We start from the raw sequence: 16,473 nt of genomic DNA, 5'->3' as shown, positions 1-16,473 counted from the left end.
AAATATCCAGCACTATGTAGGTCCTCTATTTGAAAGGACGCATTTCTGCCAATTCCTGATATCTCTGGCGTAGTGCCATTGTGCTGGCATTGGGATTGTCCTGCCATTGGTAGGCAGAGGGCGGTAGAAAGTCCAATCCTCCCCTTTGTTCCTGGGCTGGGGAGAGGCCCGTTACGGTGTTTAAATATTGCTGAGGCAGGCCACTACGACATTCTGATGCCCAATGCCCCGGTTTTCTACATTTTGGGCAAGGTGTCTTGGGTCTGGCTCCCCCACTTTGTGTCGGCCTTACTTTTCAATCCTTTTTGAAATGCCCAAACTTGCCACATTGAAAGCATTTTTTGTCTGGTTTTTTAGTCGGCCTATTTTCATGATATGCCTGGGCTCGAACTTGTGCAGCATAGACCTCACTACCCACTATCTCACATCTTTGTAACATTTCTTCCACCCCAGCATCCCTTTTCAATCGTATCATGGCCTTTTTGCAGTCTGTATTACAACTGTTTCTCAAGATATCCTTGATTACAACTACAGTCCCTTCTACTTCCCCCATGATCTTTGTCACAGCATCTTGAACTCTTGCACAAAAGTCAGAAAAAGGCTCATCGGGTTTTTGCTTTAAAGCATTCAATGAAGTTTTACTTTCTCCTTTAACTGGCAACTTGTCATAAGCCCTCTCTACACATTGTGCGAGCCGCTCATATAATTCCACAGGGTGCTGAATTTGTGCCCTATCTGTGCTATACTGTCCACCAATGAATAGCATCTCATAATATCTTTGAACATTTTGAGGGTTATCAGGATTATGGCGTACTGCCATTAATCTACATTCTTCAGAAAACATCCCTAACCATACTACTATCTCTCCTGGCGTGAGGATGGCCCTCATAACAAGCTTCCAATCATTGGGAGTAAGTATATGTGAGGACAATACTTTAATCCTGACTTTAACAAATGGTGATTTAAGTCCATAGTTTGTTATGGCTCTTTTGAGCTCTTTTAACAGATATGGAGATACCATACAGTGTGTCCTTTGTGCTGGATTATTATCATTTCTAGGTGTTTCTAATACAGGGAAAACATTTTGAAAGCCAAGATACTCTAGAACCTCGTCTTTACCTTCCTTTTGTAATTTCCTTATCGCCTGTTGTAATGGAGAAAAATATTCACTAGGGGTTTCCTCATATTCCTTCAAAAAATTCTTTTTCTGTAATACCTCTATTTGTCCATCAGATATCTCTATTCCTTTAACCAGAATTTTTTCCTTTTGCAATGTCTCTACCTGTCCACTAGGTGTCTCCCTTGCACTCTCTCTCCCTGGAGACCATGCCAATTCCCTTTGTTTCCCACTCACTTTTGCTCTTTTCTTTGTTTCAGGGTCCTCCCGTTTGGCGGGAACGTTCACTTCCCCTTTGAACTTAACCGATTTTTTCTTTTCCACTTCTAAGTCCCGTAATCTACTCTTTAGCTCATCTATCTCCTGTTGCATTCTTTCTTTCTCCTCCTCCCTCTGACTCTGCTCCTGAAGCTGTCCTAAATTAGGATAAATTGAAGGTGGACTGGGAGAACTCGGACGGGATGGTTCAGGGGAGGAATCTGGTGAAACGGAAGGCGTTGTTTGTGTGGAGGCTGGGAATTGCCTGCGTTGCAGATCACAACAGCCATCCGCAGCCTGAAGGGCCGCTTTTACTATATTATACCTAAAGAAACTTGTTAGCTCTAGATCCCCAGGATTTTCGGAGTCATAGTTAGTTAACTGTTCCCCTACAACTTTCCACAAGCTTATAGAGACCGGAGGTCTCTGCTTTGTCCAGGGACAAATTCTTTCTACTTCGTTTAAGAACTCCCTGATCGCTTTATTTTGAATGACGACCCCCTGTGTCTTAGCTGATCTGTAAATTATCTTAACAAAAGTTTCTCTATCGGCAGTCTCTACTGATTCAACTAGCCCCAGAGTAAGATTAGTCTTACTTCACTGCTCCCGAAGCAGGTTACTCACAAAACTGGTGTCTTCCTTTTCTTCCTGAGGCTGAGTGCACCGAATTCTTCTCAGATTGGTCAGTCTGAGGCACCCCAGGGCACACAGGTATGTCTTCACCCCCGCTAAAGGATTACGCTTTTGGCCCCGTGCTGTGTTCCGTGGATTTTTTCTTTTCTTTTTCTTTTTCTGCCCCGCGAAATGGGCTCCAGAATGTTGGGGTCCCCTAGACCATTTACGGGAACCCCTGACCCCGACCCAAGGCTCTTGTCCAGCAAGAGGCCTTGATCTCGTGAGTAATGAAATGGGGCAGGAGACAAAGGTGGTGAAGACTCCGTTTAATTCCTCTAAATCACATGCATATATAGTCTTAACTACGTACATTCCTAAGCCTTACGTGGAACCTATCACCTATTACCTTTCACGTTGAACCTATCACCTATCACCTTTCCTTATATGGGTGTCTTCTCCACTGGACATCCGGAGCCAGGACAAAGAACTGCCACGTTGCAAACAAAGACGAGACCCTTCCTCCTGAAATCCATCTAGTTCCACCCCTACTGACAAGCCCCTAGGTTATCTAGGCAGGCTCTCAGTGTGGCGTCATGAAATGGATAGGGGTCAGCTCTAACTCGTCCCGTTACACACTGGGCTGCCCATACATTTTTGGCATGTGCCTTCACTCAGCTCTCACCTGTGACACCAAAAAGATTTAACCTGCAGTGGACACACTCTTTCAAATCACCTTTGCAAACAGGGGAAACAAAATTGAGGTTGACTAGCAGCCCACAAATCTGTTGATGAGTTAGCGGATGTCTGTCCCAATCATGTGATGATTTTGTCCAGAGGAATGGGAAGATGAGAACATTTTTTTCCAGTGGCCAGGAAGGCAGCTGAAATATGTGAGTGGATCACATAGAGCTTGTACAGGCATCGAAGAGAGCAAGGTCATTTATTGCATCCCGAGCCATTAGTAGCCATCTTGAATTTTGTCCTGCCACTGGATTTCAATGATTCAAGAAGAGTGTGTCTGATGACTTTGTGTAACTGTCTAACTTAAGTCTAATTTACTCACAAGTCAAGACATCAACCATAATGTCACTGATCTTCTTGAAAAAAGAAAGATTAACAACAATGTGTATATACTTGCACACACACATATGTATATGTGTATGCATATTTGTTATGTTGGTTATGTGTATTAATGTAATTGTATATGTAGGAATATATGTGTCTTTCATATTATATATTCTCTTCTCTATGTATTGTGCAGATCTTTTTTTGCTTCCAAATACTCTGCATGTCACTCTTCATTTTGGCATTGTACAATATGACAATGAGACGATTCAGTAGGGGTGTAACTACACGATAAAATATTTTTTTCTCCTAATCAGTAATACTGGCTCTAGGTGGGACTCTATAAATGCAAATTAGAACACAAAGATCAGGACTACTTCCATGATGTGGGAGTTGCAGGTGGAGAAGGTTTTGTATTAAAACTCTGCTAAATATTTTTAATATTATATATTATGACAATGCAACATACTAACAAAATCATAAAGATAACCTTGGTAAACACTCCAGAATTTTGCAAGAACTAATTTTCTGGCAGTACGTGTATTTACACAAAGAAATTTCAGGAGAGACTTCACATCACACATATAATATTCAATCTGTTTAGGACCATTAAAAGTAACATGGAGGACCATGAACAGTTGGCCAAAAGAATGACAAAATGCCACCTCTTTCCAAGCAAGCACAATCAACATAAGACATCCTTGACAGGTCACAATTACCATGTAATGCAGAAGGTTGAAATAACAATGTAATAAGTCAAGATCATGGAGACCAGTATGAACTATTCAATCCCATCCCGCAAATGAACAATTAAGAGTTGAGTCATACAGGTATGTAAGGGGATGGTTTTTCTCTTGTCTGTTAAGTTCCTTTCTAGTCCAGGACTATGGTAGATACATAGTACAAATCCAAAGGGGATATATGGCAGAGAAAATAGTACATGAGCTGCTAGATCAGATGGCTACATGTGTTAGCAGCGAAGTTAAAATTCCCCATGAAGATTGCACCATAATAGAGAATGAAGATGATACAACTCATTATCTGCTTTGTTAAATTCATCAGGAGTCTCAATAAAAGGAATTCAATACCATTATTTTCAATCACCATATATTTAGAATAAGGGATTTATAGACAGAAGAATCTTAATAATTTTGAAAGAATATAGCAGACATAAATTCATCAATTATATTACATTGTCAGTTCCCTGTTAATATTAACTCATCTGCAGGTAATTATAGACAACATAATTTTGTTAATAGACATGTTCATTTTCAACTGCTTAATCAGGAGATGCCAGGTTTTGTTAATATAATTCTTTTCATGGAATATTCTCTAAAATTAAACGTCTTTCTCACTGCCCTTGCCACTCAGTTACTATCCGTTGATAGTTTCACTTTCAAAAATGTAAAATAATTATAGAGGTGATGACACCCAAAAAGTCCATTAAATTTAATGTGTTTTAATCAAAGTTTTATTAGAGTAAACCTTTTAATAGAAAATTGGATAAGCAAGTGGGAAAAATCTTTTTTTCTAAAAAATGCTTATAATATAATTATGCAATTTCTGCAGAGAGCTGCAATAAAAAAAATACAGTCGCATTGAATGCAGCCATTGAAAGATCAAAAAATATTAAACTTTCGAAGGATAATTTTTTAAAGATTAGTAAAATATGGATACTGAAGATAAGTTTTCGGGAAATATTTTTCTAAAAATAGCAATTTCCTTTAGCATGTGTGTGTGTTCGTCCTTCGTTGCTACGGAAGATCATGCCATCAGAGAAATAATGACACGACTTGTATTTGACTTTCTTTGAGTGAAGGAGGACTGTGCAGGTCAACAGCCCCACTTCTCCTGCAGAGCCATCTGAATCCAGTGACCGGATATTCATCAAGATGACTGGAGATTACCCAGCATGAGGCAATTAGACTTAAGTGACTTGCCCAAGGTCACGCAGCTAGTGAGTGTCAAGTGCCTGAAGTGAGATTTGAACTCAGGTCCTCCTGACACCTCCAGTGGTGCTCTATCCACTGCACCACCTACCAGCCCCTTCCTTTAGTCAAAGAATCAATTATGGTATTAAAGACTTTCAAAAACAAATTAAATAAAAATAAAAGTTCAAGAGAAAACGAAATTCCCCAAAGGCTGGAAATGCAGGGGTACATGTAGATAATATGCAATGTAAACAACAACAACAACAAATTTGAAAAGTACTATAACTAGCTTTCAACCTATTAAAACAAATAAATGGTACTTTGCATGCTTCAAAAGGAATTGTAGCCACAATTATGCTGAGGTCAGAGATAGATATGAAGAGAAGACATTATGGCACAGAGGAGAGAGTATTTTGGCTATTTCAGAACACATACATACAGTATGTATGCATGCATGTGTTGACCTTTGTAGGAAAGGGTGAATTTTTTAAAGCACTTCAGCAATTTCGACTGAAGCATCATTGAAAACATCTGGCAAATTCAAAGTTATGTGAATGGAACAAGTTGGAGGGAAGTTTTGGGCATTATCTTTGCAAGTTCTTAAGTCTTTATTTTCTTTGCCATTCTACCTTTATTTATCCAGGATGTATTCCCTTCTTTCTGATATACCCAGTCCCAATTTACTCCATTGTAATTTCTTTCAATGAAGAGGAGTATAGACTTACTTAATTTGATGACTAGATAATTTTTTTCATGATTTTTATGATCTTTTAACATATACCTAGAGGTGTTGAGTCAAGGTAATTTTTTCCTGATGTTTTCAATTTTTATCCTAATTTTCATTACAATGTTATGCCTAGGCAACCACCTTCAAAATAAATGGTCCAAGGTAGGAAATCAATAATGAATTACTTGTTAATAGGAAAAAAAGAAGTATAGTGCAAGGTAGATAAAGGGGAAGAGAGAGACAGAGAGAAAGAGAGAGAGAGAGAGAAACATAATTAATAAATATAATTTAGGTACAGGCAAAATCCACTTAAATGAGGGTTCAATTAAATTTAACTAACCAGAATTCATTTTCCTCAAAAAAGATTTGATAGGTTAATGAAAAGTTTATGAGTATACAGGTAGGCTTGAATTCTATCCCTGATAATCATTAGAGGAGTAAATGTGAATGATGGAATTAACTTATGTCCACTTTAATTTCCTTAACTTGAAACAAACAAATGAATGAATGAATTACAATAAACCTTTGGTTTCTACCTCAGGGTATTTCAGTAGATGAAATGAATTTTTGTCTCAAAAATGCTTTACAACATGAAGATGTTGCATAAGAGTCAGCCCTTAGTATTCCTTCAAAGCTCAACTCAGTTGCTGCTTCTTCTGAAACCTTTATACCCCACCATGTACTATCATTTTCAGTTTATATTCCTTGTCCCAGCATCACCACCCCTAGTGAATTTATTTTTTTTCTCTGTGGGTCACAGAATCAGAACTTTAGAATTAGAAACAGCTTCAGTGATCAGGTATGTCAATCTCTAAATGGAAAGGGATAGTTCCTGCTACATTTCATCCTGAGTGAGGAAGACCTGACATTAAAACCCAGCCTTACACACTTGCTACTTGTATGTCCTAGACACTGTTTTAAGAGCTTTGCAAAAATTACATATTTGATCCTCACAAAGATCATGCTAGGTAGCTTCTGTTACTATCTCCATTTTACATTTAAAGCAATTGAGATAGAGAGGATTTTAGTGTCTTACTCAGGGTCAAACAGATAGTAAGTGTCTAAGGCCAGATTTTAACTAGGGTATTCATAACACTTGGACAAACACTACTGTATTCAGAAAGGTGAAGATAGGGATCGGAAATACTAGGGAATAAGAGGCAATTAATAAATTATTCTATATTATTGAAATTATTAAATTTTCAAAAATTTAATTTAAGAATTAATAGATGTCTTTTCTAATACTTTTAACTGTTCCCATCTATGTGAACTGGAAAAGCATGAGTTTCCTTTAAAAAAATACTGTGCCCTATTCGCTGCCACCCTGGACCAGAGCCCCTGCCATGTGGGGCGGACTCCTGAGAGCACTGAATAGCGACTCCTACGTGCAGCTGGGCCAGTACCGCGACCAGCAATTTCGGGGTGACAAGAAGGACCAAGAGAAATTATTAAAGAAAAACTGTACCCTGTACGTTGGGAACCTGTCTTTTTACACCACCGAGGAGCAGATCTATCAGCTCTTTGGCAAAAGCATCAAGAAAATTATCATGTTCTTAGATAAAGTGAAGAAAACAGCATGTGGGTTCCACATTCCAGCTTTGTGGAATATTACTCCAGAGCAGATGCTGAAAATGCCGTGTTCTACATTAATGGGATCCACCTGGATGATAGCATTATCTGAACAGACTGGGACACGGGCTTCAAAGAGGGCGACAATATGGACGAGGATGATCTAGGGGCCAGGTACGATATGAGTATCGAAAGGACTATGATGCTGGCAGAGGAGGTTATGGGAAAATGTGCAAAATCAAGGAGTGATGGAAGCCCTCACGTACAAACAGGGGAAGTTGGCTGGTTGACGGATCCCTTTAATAGCAACACTCAAGTTCTGAAAACAGCTGACGTATAACAGGCTGTCTCTGGTTTCTCTACCTCCACACAAGAATAAAGCCCCAAGCCTCAACTTGGCTTTTCCACTCTGAAAATCATTAAATACCCCAAACTAAGCAAGTGACCGTGTCGGAGCCTTGAGAGGCTCTGTTCATAGATTTAAACCCAGTGTAGAACAGAAATAGAAAAGTCTCATTATATGACTGTGTTACTAATTTGGAGTGGTCATTTAGGGAAAAGATCCTCATGAAATTTTTTTATGAAATGAGTGTAATGATATATGCTCTAGTGGCAATAGCCAACAAATGAGGAAATTTATTTCTAAGCTTTTTGAAGATATCCCTTGTTCCCAAGGTGATTTCTAGCTCATAAAGATACACAAGTTTATATGGAATTCTTAAAACAGTTCTGCCTGTGCATTAACGATCCGACACCTAGGAAGAAGGCTCTGCATTAGTGCTCCGAATGTATGATTTAGAAAGAAATGTGTATTTTCAATGTTAAGCACATCCTTGGGCTTTCAATGGGACGCTGGTCCGAAAAATGCAGAAGGAAACATAATTTTCTATGGGAAATTCCTCCTATGGACTTTAGGGAAGAAATGTCAGATGAATTCCTCAGAGGGTCTTTTTAACTGGGAAATTGGCACAAGTTGATGCTATCCCTGTTGTATTTATTTATTTATCCATTTGTTTATTTATTTGTTTGTTTCTTTATTTCACCAGAATGGTAAAGGAACTGGCACTGTTGAGAGGAGAAAGTGGAAATCAAGGGAACAAAACCTTTCACATGAGAAAGATCTGATAAGCTTCACTTAAAACTGATTTTCCGGTTAAGTGATTAGGGTCCTTCTATCAGCTTCTGCATTGCTGATAAAATAATTGAATTCTTGTTGAATTATGTACCTGAGATAATGACTCAGCTGGGACAGAGTAGGACTGTATTCGCTCCAACCAGGAAAGAGTCTGTTCCTGATAAGTCTATTGGCTCATCTGCATCCATTTGGGAGCACAGATTGGAGTCCCACTGCAGAAACCTGCTATAATTCACATTAAAAAATTTTATCAAAGGGGAAAAATCAAGAAGGGTTGAAGTCAACCAGTAACTTGCTATCTTTTCAGCGGTGTGTGGCTCAGGACATCAGGGAGGAATTCTCTTAGGGGTAAACTTTCTTTTTTCACGTTAGACTATGACCAAGTGATCAGTTGTAGAGTTTACAGAAGTTGTCTTATTTCAAGTGACCCCGACTTGTACATTTTGATCTGGGTTGGATCGTATCCATGTCTTAACTATGAGCTGGGCTTTAGGTTTGCAGAAGCCCTCCTAGCCTAGCAAGGAACAGTCACGTGCTGTTTAGAGAAGAGGGTGCTTTTCTCACACTCAGAGAAAGCTTGACTTTTTTTTTTCCTTTATGGTTTTCTTTACAGAATAGTTTTAGTTGCATATTTCGTTCTGTGATAAATAGAAAGATTGAATTTGGTTTCGTTTTGAAGAAGAATTTTAGAAGGTACTGTGTTTTCTCCCACGAGTTACCTGGCCAGGTCCCCTTCCAATAAAGCTGTCCCTCCAAAAAAATACTGTGCCCTTGTTTAGAAACCTAGTGCAATTGATATATATTCAGTTCAATTCAACAAGTATATAATTATATTAAAAATGCATGATAATAGATTGGTTTTTTTAGATGAGAACCTGAAAATTACTGAATACAATCCAGTTTATTCATTTGGCAGTAAATGAAACATCTATTCCCTAAGAGGTAATATAATTTATCGAGAGTTACACAGCCAGCAAGTTTTTCAAGGTAGGATTCATATTCAGATTTTATGGATCATATTCAATGCTTTTCCTAATGCATTACTCTGTTGACTATAAAGGGGGAGGAGGCGGATTTATATGTATAAATTAGATAATGCATATTTTGTAAGGGAAACTATGTACCCCTGAATGCATACATCAACAAAATAAAGAACAGAAAAATGAATTAGGCATGCAAGTAAAAAATAAAACTAGAAAAAGGACAAATTAAAAACTCATAGTTAAACACTGCTGGGGATGGAAGCTCAATTCCATGTGGACAGTCTCGGGCGGGTAAAGGTGGGAACTTCTAAATCTTAGAGTTCTCACGAGACCCCCCAGGAAACGACTGGGAATCGAGGTGAACCGAGCTATCTCGTGTATTTCCGCCTCTTCCAGTGAGAAACGTGATGGGAGAGAGCTCTCCCCGCCCTCGAGACTGTCCCGGATCTGGGCACACCTATTGTTATCTAACAGGCATGGTATTCAGGTGCAAACTATGCGGCCGGAGAGCTTAATTAGGATCAGGAAAGCCTGAAGGCTCTCTTAGCGCAGAGGGGACTTGACAGGACAGAAGGCTCCGTTTTCCCTCTCTTCGCTCTCCCCTCCCCCTCTCTCCCCACTTACACTTCTGCTTCCAATCTCTTATTATAAGATCTTTGCCTCCTTGGGAGATTTTCTCTCTCCCTCCTAAGGAAGAATTCCCCCTGCACTTGTAACCAGGACCCTGAATAAAGCTTAACCCTTGTTCGACTCAGGAAAGTCTCTTCTCTCATACGTTTATCCGGTTTGGCCAGCTGAAGACCTGCGATAGAGGTAAGGTAAGACTCAGGTAGCCCTCAGGCCTCTAGGCCTGGCAAAACACCAAACTGGAAATCCTGAAAATCAAAAAGTGACTAATAAAACTGAAGAAAAAAGCAGTGAAAAAATAAATAAAACTTGGAGTTCTTTTATGGAAAATAATAATACATATACCACTAGCTGATGTCATTTTTTTAAAAAGGAAGAAAAAATTTACTCATGTCAATAACGAAAAGGGTAAATTCACCACCAATGCAAAGGAAATTAGAGCAGTTATTAGGAGCTATTGTGTCCAATTGTATGCCAGTAAATTTTCTAATTTACATAAAATAAATAGCAATACACGCATACAAACACACATATATGTATTATACATGTAGGTAATAAATTTAAATATTTGCTTATATATGTTTTCATTTATGTGTATATGTATATGTGAGTGTGAAGGGGTGTGTGTGTGTGTGTGTGTGTGTGTGTGTGTGTGTGTGTGTGTGTATCCCAGATTAACAGAAGAGGGCTACAATACTTAAATAACAATATTTTAGAAAAAGAATTTAAGGGGGGCAGAGCCAAGATGGCGGAGTAGAAAGACACACATATGCTAACTCTGAACACACAGCCCATAAAATATCCGTAAAAAAGAGCTCCCAACAAATTCTGGAGCAGCAGAAGCCACAGAACAATGGAGCAGACGAGATTTCTGTTCCAGAGAGCCCTGAAAACCTCTCACAAAAGGTCCCTCGCACCCAGGACCCAGAGCCGAGCCCAACCCAGCCTTGGCCACTTGGCACCGAGAGGAACAGATCCCAGCAGGCTTCAGGGACAGAATCTCCAGCAGCCGCGCACGTCCCTCCACCCATGGGCCCCAAAGGTTGGTGACAGGGTCTTCTCGGCTTGCCGAGAGGGGAGTGGAGTGCCCCATAAATCAGGCCTCCGTGGGAGGCAGCAGCAGACTGGGGTTCCCCAAACAGGCAGGAGCCTGGATCCATTGTTGAAGGTCTCTGCATAAATCCCCTGAGGGAAGTGAGCCCGTGTGGTGGCCCTGCTCCAACTTGAGCATCTGAACTTAATCTCACACTGAATAGCAGCCCTGCCCCCACCCAAAGCCCTGAGGCTGGGAAGCAACATTTGAATCTCAGACCCCAAGAGCTGGCTAGGCGGCTCTGGAGGTGAAGTGGGTGTGAAGAGAATATTCAGAAGTCAGGTCACTGGTTGGGAAAATGCCCAGAAAAGGGAAAAGAAAATAAGACCATAGAAGGTTACTTTCTTGGTGAACAGGTATTTCCTCCCTTCCTTTTGGATGAGGAACAACAATGCTTACCATCAAGGAAAGACACAGAAGTCAAGGCTTCTGTATCCCAGCCCACTCAATGGGCTCAGGCCATGGAAGAGCTCAAAAAGGATTTTGAAAATCAAGTTAGAGAGGTGGAGGAAAAACTGGGAAGACAAATGAGAGACATGCAAGTAAAGCATGAAAAACAAGTAAACACCCTGCTAAAGGAGACCCAAAAAAATGCTGAAGAAAATAACACCCTGAAAAATAGGCTAACTCAATTGGCAAAAGAGGTTCAAAAATCCAATGAGGAGAAGAATGTTTTCAAAAGCAGAATTAGCCAAATGGAAAAGGAGGTTCAAAAGCTCACTGAAGAAAATAGTTCTTTCAAAATTAGAATGGAACAGATGGAGGCCAATGACTTTATGAGAAACCAAGAAATCACAAAACAAAACCAAAAGAATGAAAAAATGGAAGATAATGTGAAATATCTCATTGGAAAAACAACTGACTTGGAAAATAGATCCAGGAGAGACAATTTAAAAATGATGGGCCTACCTGAAAGGCATGATCCAAAAAAGAGCCTAGACATCATCTTTCATGAAGTGATCAAGGAAAACTGCCCTGAGATTCTAGAACCAGAGGGCAAAATAAGTATTCAAGGAATCCACTGATCACTGCCTGAAAGAGATTGAAAAAGAGAAACTCCTAGAAACATTGTGGCCAAATTCCAGAGTTCCCAGGTCAAGGAGAAAATATTGCAAGCAGCTAGAAAGAAACAATTCAAGTATTGTGGAAATACAATCAGGATAACACAAGATCTAGCAGCTTCTACATTAAGGGATGGAAGGGGATGTGGAATACCATATTCCAGAAGTCCAAGGAACTAGGACTAAAACCAAGAATCACCTACCCAGCAAAACTGAGTATAATACTTAAGGGGGAAAAAATGGTCTTTCAATGAAATAGAGGACTTTCAAGCATTTTTGATGAAAAGACCAGAGCTGAGAAGAAAATTTGACTTTCAAACACAAGGATGAAGAGAAGCATGAAAAGGTAAAGAGCAAAGAGAAGTCCTAAGGGAATTACTAAAGTTGAACTGTTTACATTCCTACATGGAAAGACAATATTTGTAACTCTTGAAACTATTCAGTATCTGGGTACTGGGTGGGATTACACACACACACATACACACGCACACGCACACACACATAGAGACAGAATGCACAGAGTGAATTGAAGAGGATGGGATCATATCTTACAAAAATGAAATCAAGCAGTGAGAGAGAAATATATTGGGAGGAGAAAGGGAGAAATGGAATGGGACAAATGATCTCTCATAAAAGAGGCAAGCAAAAGACTTATTAGTGGAGGGATAAAGAGGGGAGGTGAGAGAAAACCATGAAGTTTACTCTCATCACATCCCACTAAAGGAAGGAATAAAATGCACGCTCATTTTGGTATGAAAACCTATCTTACAATACAGGAGAGTGGGGGATTAGGGGATAAGCAGGGTGGGGGGGATGATGGAAGGGAGGGCATGGGGAGGAGGGAGCAATTTGAGGTCAACACTCATGGGAAGGGACAGGATCAAAAGAGAGAACAGAAGTAATGGGGGACAGGATAGGATGGAGGGAAATAGAGTTAGTCTTACACAACACGACTATTATGGAAGTCATTTGCCAAACTACACAGATGTAGCCTCTATGGAATTGATTGCCTTCCAAAGGGAAGGGGTGGGGAGGGAGGGAAGAAGAGAAGTTGGAACTCAAAGTTTTAGGAACAACTTTTGAGTACTGTTCTTGCCACTAGGAAACAAGAAATACAGGTAAAGGGGTATAGAATGTTATTTGGCCCTACAGGACAGAGGAGAGGATGGAGACAAGGGCAGAGAGGGATGATAGAGGAGAGAGCAGATTGGTGATAGGGGCAATTAGAATGCTCGGTGTTTTGAGGTGGGGGGAGGGGACAAAAGGGGAGAAAACTTGGAACCCAAAATTTTGTGAAAATGAATGTTAAAAGTTAAATAAATAAATTTAAGAAAAAAGGCAAGAAAAAACTTCCAATTGAGGGGAAAAGTGAGAGGTGAGAGAGAAGACGTGAAGCTTACTCTCATCACATTTGACTTAAGAAGGGAATAACATGCACACTCAATGTAGTGTTAAAATATTTCTTATACTACAGGAAAGTAGGAGACAAGTGAATAAATCGGGTCTGGGGAATTATAGAAGGGATAGCAAATGTGAGGAGGGGTCTAATTAGAAGTAAACTCTTTTGTGGAATGATCAGATCAAAAGCAAGAATAGAATTAATGATGGAGGCTTTAATAGGATGGAGGGAAATATAGATAGTCTTTCACAACATGACTATTATGGAAGTTTTTAGCAAAACCACAAATATGTAGACTGTATTGAATTGCCTCCTGAAAGAGATCCCGAAAGGAAAACGCCTAAGAATGTTGCAGCCAAATTCCAGAGTTATCAGGTCAAGAAAAAATATTACAAGCAGCCAGAAAGAAACAATTCAAGCATATTGGAAATACAATCACGATAATACAGAATTTATCAGCTTCTACACTAAAAGATTGAAGGACTTGAAATATGACATTCCAGAACTCAAAGGAGATAGGATTAAGAACAAGAATAACATACTCAGCAAAACTTAGCATAATACTCGAGGGGAAAAATGAAATTTCAGTGAAATGGAGGACTACCAAGCATTCGTTTTTGGGTTTTTTTTTTTTTTGGAATTATAATGCTTTTATTTCCAGAATGTACAAAACACTGATCCTTTTATGATTCTGCAATATTTCCTCTGAATCCCACAAAACTTCAGAAATAACTAAATCTTCCAGCTTAACAAAACACTCAAAGGTTAAGGAGGTTTTTTTTCACATAACAGAATGCAAAGTTTTTTGCCTTGTTGGTTCAAACATCATAAAAATGAGTGACTGAGCTCTGGTCTGAAAGGAATGTAGCAGAGGAAATACACCAAACTTGAATGATGTACTTCGATCTCATACCATTTTATCTCTCTACTGTACCTATATTAAGCAGGTCACCAATCAAGTTATCAAATGATAAAATTTTAGATATTATATCTTTAAATGTATTAAGCATAATGATTTTTTACTCCATGAACAATGCTCTATTGTACCAACTAACCGTAATTAGAGTAGTTTTATAAAATACACTGTCAGAGCTTAAGCTGCTATGTAGCTATAGTTTCACAAATCGCTATATATTTTAATTACACTCTGGTATTTGAAAATAGTTTGAAATCTGCTGGGGGGGGGGGGTCTGTCAAAGAACCATAGAAACATACTTTAAGAAAATGCATTACGAAAGCTTCAATGGTTCTAAATGCCTGAAATTTTATATCATCAGGTGCAAATGGAACCTTTCAAAGACACTTTGGTTGTCATGGTCAATTTTCAGTACAGGGTGTGAAAAGTAGCCAAAAGATGGGTAAAAGAGACCCTTGTAACATACATTCAGAATGAATTATTTTCACAAACTAAATATCTGAGGACTTCAAGATTTTTACTTGAGCAAACAGTATTGTAATGCTGACTACTTAAAAATAAATGAAAATGTTTTTGCGAAGCTCAGTCAGAGGTTGTATTGCATCAAAAGGATTTAATACTGGCTATATACAGAGAAGAGTAAGACCAAAATTCCTAAAGCATTTCATTAGGAAATGCTTCATGTTACCAAGATCTCACTTTAATATGGCAACATTCAGCAGCTTACCATTTTGACATTTAAAAATGAACAGCAACATCGCTTTCCCTCCCTGTCCTTTGGTTCCCATCAATTTAAATAATGCAATAATAATCCTTCCCATTTTCAGTTCCACTTGGATGGCATTACTGACATAGTGACTTCGATGCTTTAGCTGAAATTTGGCAGCCCCAGGAGAGCACCAACTGCTCCAAAGTATCCCTCATGTTCTAGAAACAACGCCTTCAACTGGCCTTTGGACCAATAATCCAATAGATATGCCAAAAGTTTCATAGATAGGGTATTGACACGTAGAAAGTTTCCAACAAAGACAACTCTATTTTCTCATTATCAGCACACTTTCTTGCTATAGAACCAATGTTATTGGTCCCAGTAACTAAAGTAGTTCTCGCTAGATCTTCTTTACTAACGGATTCTCCCTTCTCCTTATAAATCATGTTTCCAAAACTAGATGCTACAGCCCACCCTGGCAAGCCAAATCTTTCATAATCTCCTCCATAAATATCACAGACCAATTTATCAGCATGGGTGCTGTCACCTTTGGAAGCCATTTCAAGAGCTTCTTTAAAACTTTCACAGCCAGTCAGTAAACTGCATAAGCCCAGAAATGTACCACCTCCCAGGCTTGTTCTAGTAACTCCCTTATAGTTGTCTTTGGAATGGACAGCTAAAATACGAACTCCAGAACCAATGTTCACGACCAGTAGTGAATATGGGTCATCTAAGGTAAAAGGCGTCTTTTGGCATCTTTCAGCTTCTGAGGCATTGCCAAAGTAATAGCATTCTGCCTGCCCATTAAAACTGACAGAATCTATATATAGCAAGCCCTTTACAAGACAGTCAAGTTCATCCAGTTTGTGCAACTGGAGGTTTCCAGTAGTGCGAAAATCTTTTTCAAACTTGTAAGCATCACCTCCAGTAGCACATAGTACCTTGTGTAACGTTGAGAAGTTTTTATGTCTCCCCATTTGGATAAAAGTAGGCAGGTCATGGGTTGGAAATCTGATAAAGAGCAAGTTCCCTCTTCTCCCAAAAAGTGTCAAATCTTTAAGTTCGAGATGAACATCCCTAACTCCAATTAACCCATAGGCTACATTAGAAGTCAGATATTTCCGGATACTTTTTAAATTTTCAATTTCTTCTTGCTCCTCCTCTGCTGTGATATCAATGGGTTCAAAGTAGCGAAGTTTCACAAGAGTGCCTCCTATGTCCATGCCAAACCATGGGAAAGAAGGCTTTTTGGCATCCTTGATCTTCAT

The 16,473-nt window shown here is 39.2% G+C and overlaps 2 pseudogenes; one reads left to right on the top strand and one right to left on the bottom strand.

Moving 5' to 3' along the window:
• The first annotated feature begins 7,056 nt into the window (after positions 1-7,056).
• Positions 7,057-7,531, top strand: LOC140516800 (nuclear cap-binding protein subunit 2 pseudogene; annotated as a pseudogene).
• Positions 7,532-15,266: 7,735 nt separating this feature from the next.
• Positions 15,267-16,473, bottom strand: LOC140516520 (pantothenate kinase 3 pseudogene; annotated as a pseudogene).

Source organism: Notamacropus eugenii, chromosome Y (genome assembly GCF_028372415.1).
Source record: "Notamacropus eugenii isolate mMacEug1 chromosome Y, mMacEug1.pri_v2, whole genome shotgun sequence".
NCBI lineage: Eukaryota > Metazoa > Chordata > Mammalia > Diprotodontia > Macropodidae > Notamacropus > Notamacropus eugenii.
The sequence above is the reverse complement of the archived record's forward strand: the minus strand, read 5'-3'. Positions and strand labels throughout refer to the sequence as shown.